General features: G+C 44.7%; 1 long non-coding RNA gene across 1 annotated transcript; it reads right to left on the reverse strand.

Annotated features, from left to right (window-relative positions):
• Positions 1-1,309: 1,309 nt before the first annotated feature.
• Positions 1,310-2,520, reverse strand: LOC135367157 (uncharacterized). The gene is made up of 3 exons (XR_010414376.1): positions 2,455-2,520; positions 1,820-1,880; positions 1,310-1,411 (listed from the first exon to the last, which is right to left on the reverse strand). It is a non-coding gene; the product is annotated as an uncharacterized LOC135367157 (long non-coding RNA).
• Between the last annotated feature and the right edge of the window lie 3,480 nt (positions 2,521-6,000).

Genomic DNA, 6,000 nt, shown 5'->3' on the forward strand with positions numbered 1-6,000 from the left:
GTTTATTAAAGAACGGTCCGGAAAAAGATATACTCGCATGGCAGAAAGAGATCGTTCTGTAGAATCACAGCCGTTGTTTTAGCCGTGTATGCGTTTAGTATGATTTATATCAAGCATCGCCTTAGAAAGAGTCTTTTAGTAAACGACAGCGGTGCTTTGCCTCGCAAATATGGACACACCGAAGCAGCCCAAATAATTACTTCACACAATTAGATCACACTCGTTAGGACAGTTAATCAGGTAGTGATGTAAGCTTAATCAATTAAGTTACTTAGAAAGTGGTAACACCTCCTTGAGACACAGGACTTATCTTTTTTTGAAGTACAGCCCTTCTATGTTTGTTTGCTTCTTCCTTTATTTGTTCTGATTATTTGCAGGCGCGGTTGTGCCAAACTGAATGTCCTTCTCCAGCACTCACATGCTTTTGTTGAATACAACTGCAGCGTGAGAAAAGTTGCTTGGGGACGGGGTCCTGCTATCCAGTGCTGACTTTGTCATGCTTGTTATGTGGAGCATGTTCCAAAAAATGCAGCTCCACGTATGGTTTTCAAATTGCAACAGGACTATTTGGAGCTTGAAACAGTTGTGATTTTGTCATTTTGGCCCTCGTGTACCCAGGCTGTGAAACGCAAACAAAAACGTCTGACACGATATGCTTTTGTAATGCATATCACTGATGATGAGTGAAGAGAATATACGAGTTCAAGTTTATTCAATATTTTATATTGTTCATTATATCATTCAAAATTGTATGTCAAGTTTATACAACATCAAGTTTATTGAAGTTCAAGGTTTATTTCTTGCACTTATGCGTTTCAGGATACAATGAACGTGCAGGGAGATCGCAAAAGACTACATTTATTGTTTTGTAACCTTGCTACAATGGCAATATATATTTTAGGAATGATAATGGTCAGGTACGCTCTCTAAATTTATAGCACTCAATTTTAGGTTGGAATGAGCAGTGAATAGCAACTTCCCTCCTGATATTTTCTCATATATGCTAAATTTTAAATTTAATGTGATCGAATATGTGATAATATAATAATAATATATAAGAATATAATATGTGATAAATGAATGTGATCAACAGTAGATGTAAACAACATGAGTAGCCAGAGAAGTGCATTCTCAATAAATAATTTTCTTCTTATAGCGTATATGTGCATGCCTAGTAACTGAAACAATTATCACAGTTCCCTGACAAGTTTTAATTTCTCAGAGTGTACTGTAGAGACTGCTTAGATCTACAACAGTTCATACACGGTATTATATACTGTGAATGCCTTTAAAAATCCCATGTGACACATATGCCTTTACTTTCTGGAGGTGCTGTGGTAGTCAAAGTTTGTGGGCATTACGCAGGTTCTGCACCCATTTCTTGAGTATGTCGAGGCAGCTGTGAAGTAACCTGCATTGATGATGATTATTCCAATTTTTATGGTGCATCGACAACAAAGGAAATAATACATCAGAACATTGGTTCGGGTGCAACCAGTTAAAAATGAATATGTTGTTTAATAAATGCATTGGACAAATGTTAAAACATCAGTTTAAAACATGGTTTACAATCCCTGTATCTTCTAAAAACTAAAAAGATTAAAAACTATTCTAAAAAGAATATGGGGAACTCTTCTAAAAAGAATTATAATCTCTAATTATTATATTGCTGGGTGAAGGAGCCTAAAGCGTAAGGTGTGTTTCTGATATGAACATGTAAGAAAATATGCAAAACTGAGAGAGACTAACCACAGTGCGTGCACTGAGGTTGTTCCTTCCTGTAAAGTAGAAACCAGTGGATGAGGAACGTGATACTTACCTGTACACCCAGCCGTATCACACTGCACAGATTATTCACTGGGTAGCCCTCATGACGAAACCTGTATTGAGAGACCACTTTTGCCTTAAAAACTGTTTCAAATAGCACGCCACGCTACAAATTATTACTATCGTAACAAGCTGACGATACAGCTCAGACACAAAGGCGTTATTCAAGTCGCGCCACACCACCGTTACGTAGTATTCTTTGTCACAAATCAAACCAAGGCACAAAACAATACCAATACATGAAAAAAGGTGGCAATCGTGGTCTCATTATGACGTAATACCGAACTTGTGCGTGAAGGTAATTCAAAGAAATGAATGTGGCACTTGCTTCCGCAGAGAACACGGTGTACCATGCTAGCAATGCATGCAAAAAAGCGCTCGAGTGCTCGCACATATATTGATGACAACACTACCTGTGTAGTGTAACGTGTTCTTTCAAGCATATTATGCACTCAAACTGTATTTGCCGCCGGGTAAAATGCAAGTGTGCTCGATTGAACGTCGGAAGAGCGATCAAGCAACCTGCATACAGTGCTCGTTTTGGGCAAAAAAAAAAAAGCACTTCATAATGGTCAACTGAATATACAGAATGGACGACTATTTATTCCTCGATAAAGAGTGACTCACCTGTATAAATTTAGGCCATGTAACCTTGCCAGTACGGTTGGTACGACCGTAATTGCAAGAAGTTGCCATGATCGCTGCGGCGACTGTTGTGGGTACAGTAAGATGGCGGCCGGTTTCTTCACGCTTGCGCTCCCTATTCGCGATCCAGCCTTTTACAATCGAGATCAGTGGTTATTGCCGTGCAGATGACGTTAAAGTTCTCTTTCTTATCTCTCCTCCTCGTCCCTTCCCGAATTTTTCCTCCTCCCATATCCTCGTGCAAATCTGTCAAGTCGGCTTTCTTGCATGGTTGTCTGTTATCCCGCGAAGCCTGCTTTCTGTGTCGTGTCCCTGAATTCTCGTCATGAATGTCTCAAATCAGAAGCACCTGGACCTGCGATTTGTTGTGATCACAGCTGTAGTGGAGTCGAAAATGAACACAAATATTCGGGGATTGTTGATTTTTCTCATGCTTATTTGAGATGTCAATGATTGGAACGCTATACTTCGGGTGTACAAGGGGGAGAGAAATACACAGCACAGTACAGCTAGTTTGCATATTCAATACAGTCGCATGCAGAGGCGTCGGAATTTCTTCACGGCAGTGGGGGGCACACCCAAGTCTAACCTAACGTGATCTACAGGAGATCTCCCGTGCGCTACACGTGCCTCCTGCACCGTGCGCTACAGGAGAGCGTACGGTGTATGATTCTGTTGAAATAACGCAGTCGTTAGAAAAGCCAAACAGAGGCGGTGTTTTTCGACGTACGTCTGCTTGTTCAAGCTCAGAACGGTTACTTTCTTCATGGTTCTGTGTTGAGAAGAGTGGCGAATACATAAATGGCAGCTATCGATGCGTCTAGTGAACGTAGAGTGTGCATGTGTTTGGGTGGGTGGGTACGTGGGTGATAAGAGGTTCCCCCGATGACCTCCTACATGTTAGGCGTGCGTATACGGTACAGTCGGGGCATCACCGGACTTCCCTCTTGCAGGGCAACTCTTTCTCCTTTACTTTTGCCGTGCGCGGGATTTGTAAGTACTGCGCAGGCAAAATTTTCTTGGATACGTTTTCCGGTATTGTTGTTACCCGCTTTGAATGCACTTATTCCAAAACTCGCAGTGATCTGTGTCTGATTGACATGGGGCTGAAAGATTAGATGTAGTTGTTGTAGGAAGAGTGGAGTAACTGTCCCTAGAAAGACTATAGACTGTTGTGTGTGCTTCTCGTAATTTTTATTAGATTTCTACACTGAAATGACGAGTGAAACGAACTGAGAGATTGGGAACGATTCTCACGTAGTCGTGAAAAATGTGTTCCTCCGCACTGAGGACCGTCCTATGAACTCGTCTGCAATGGCATTAAGGTTTAATTTTCGCGCGAGCTGTCTGTGGTCGTGTAGAAGCGCCACATAGTGCAGTCGGGCTTGGGACGTTGTCGATCTCAAATATGTTTTGATGACCGAGACAGGACAACGATCTTTCTGACGCACACGACGTCAGTGCGATTTCTGTCATTTCCTGTAAAAGGTCACTCATATGGCAGCCATCATCGCCCTTGAAGATTTCTACAACATATTGATATATTTTCAAAATCGGGACGCAACGCTGCTTAGTAGTATCGATCACCATGTCCCGGTGTAACTCAAGGCATCCCGCATCAAAATCTGCACCATAAAAGTTAGAGATGTGAGTTCTGTCGCTTCTCCCTCTGACAAAACTCTCAATGTGTGCCATATGCTCAGAGCCGTCGCAAAGCGAGTTTTCGCCAGAGGCAGGGTAAACGTGCAGCGCCCCTCCCTCCTCCTTTGTCACTGCTTTCAGGAGCGCTGGAAACAAAAAGAAAAAAAAGAGAGAACGCTCGTTCGCACTGCCGAGATTGTAAATTCAAATTCCCCTCATTCCCGATTTATACTGTACACACAACCTGTCAGGTCCTGCCGTTCGGCCCCTTCTCTGGGGAGGGCGCCCGGACTGCTCCCCCCCCCCCCCCATCGCTATGGTTCTGCATATGCTGTATGCTGTGTATGCCGATGATTGCACGGTGTCGACTACCTCGTAATACCAGGGGTGTACAAGTCAAACCGGGACTTTTCATTTTTCGCAAAAGTAAAATGAACCTACAGGCGAAAAATTAGTTTTATTTTTCATCGTAATCTCCAGCTGCACTAGTGCACTTGTCACAGCGTTTCACGAGGCCTTCGATGCCAGCCGCATAGAAATCCTTACCGGCGCGTAGCAACCATGATCGGACCGCATTCTTGACCTCGTGTCATCGTCGCAGCTGAAGTGGCGGCTCCCAATGAACGCCTTCAGTGGCCTGAAGAGATGGAAATCGCAGGGGCGAGATCTGGACTGTAAGGAGGATGTGGCAGCATCTTCCAGCCAAGTTCCTGTAAGGTACGTGTCGTGAGATGCGCGGTATGCGGGCGTGCATTGTCCTGTAGGAGGAGGACTCCTTTCGTGATGAGGCCCGGCCGCTTGTGTTTCTCCGCGTTATCCACATCCCCGAGAACCTGGCAGGAATATGCACTATAAACCAGTTTCCGCGGGTGACGTCACAAGGCCGGTGTGGGCAAAACAAATTAACAGAGAGTCCGGGACAATGAGAATGATGTGACACAGTTTGCCAGAAATTACCATTCGACAACACCTGAATCAATCTGCAATTACATACGGCAATCGGGAGTCGCGTTCGTGTGGCTGCCCACACAACAATGGCGTCTTCGCCCACCACCTTTGTCCGAGAAAACCGTCGCCATGACCTTACCCGCAGATGGCGTGCTTCGGAACTTCTTGGGAGCTGGCGAACACGGATACTTCCACTGTTTTGGCTGTTTTGATGCGCGTTTAGACTCAGGAGTGAAATGTTGCACCAACGTTTAATCGCTCTTGTTGATCCGATCAAGGAACGGCTGTCCTTGAGTGTCGAAACGGTACCTTAGCTCTTAGCCTTAACGGATCTTAGCTCTTGGGGTCTTCTCTGCCGGTCAAACACGGAGAGCTGCCTCGGGACCCAACGAGCACTAACTTTCCGAAACTGGATGTGTTCATGAATGATAGTGTTCAACGTTCCCACAGAAAGTTCCGTCTTTCGAGCCAGTTCGAGACATGTTATCCGTCGGACCTTGAGGATCAGGCGCTCCACAAGTTGGATAAAGTTCTCAGGAACTCTGACATTAGGCTCTGAGCCGCCCCGGCCGGGATCGTCCTGCACTGTTGTACGGCCATCTCCGAACCGTTTGCACCACTCAATCGCTTTGCTGCGGCTAAGCGTATCATGACCATACTGAGCCTGAAGGAGACAGAATGTCCTGGTTTGACTTGAACACCCCTCGTAGCTCTGTCCATATGCCTTCGACTAACTGGAACACGTCAGCGTCTGATCCCTCATGATATCACCGTGGCACCTCCCTTTGCCGTGAAACCGGACATATGACTCTTCAATGTCGAATTTCTTCGCCTTTGTTTGCGTTTCTTTCAGAAGCGCGAGAAGCGGTGCCTGAGATCAATAATACTCCCTTTGAAATTTTCCACCTGCTTGGTCAAATCTCAGTCCCGGTTTCTGTA

This window comes from Ornithodoros turicata, chromosome 1 (genome assembly GCF_037126465.1).
Source record: "Ornithodoros turicata isolate Travis chromosome 1, ASM3712646v1, whole genome shotgun sequence".
NCBI lineage: Eukaryota > Metazoa > Arthropoda > Arachnida > Ixodida > Argasidae > Ornithodoros > Ornithodoros turicata.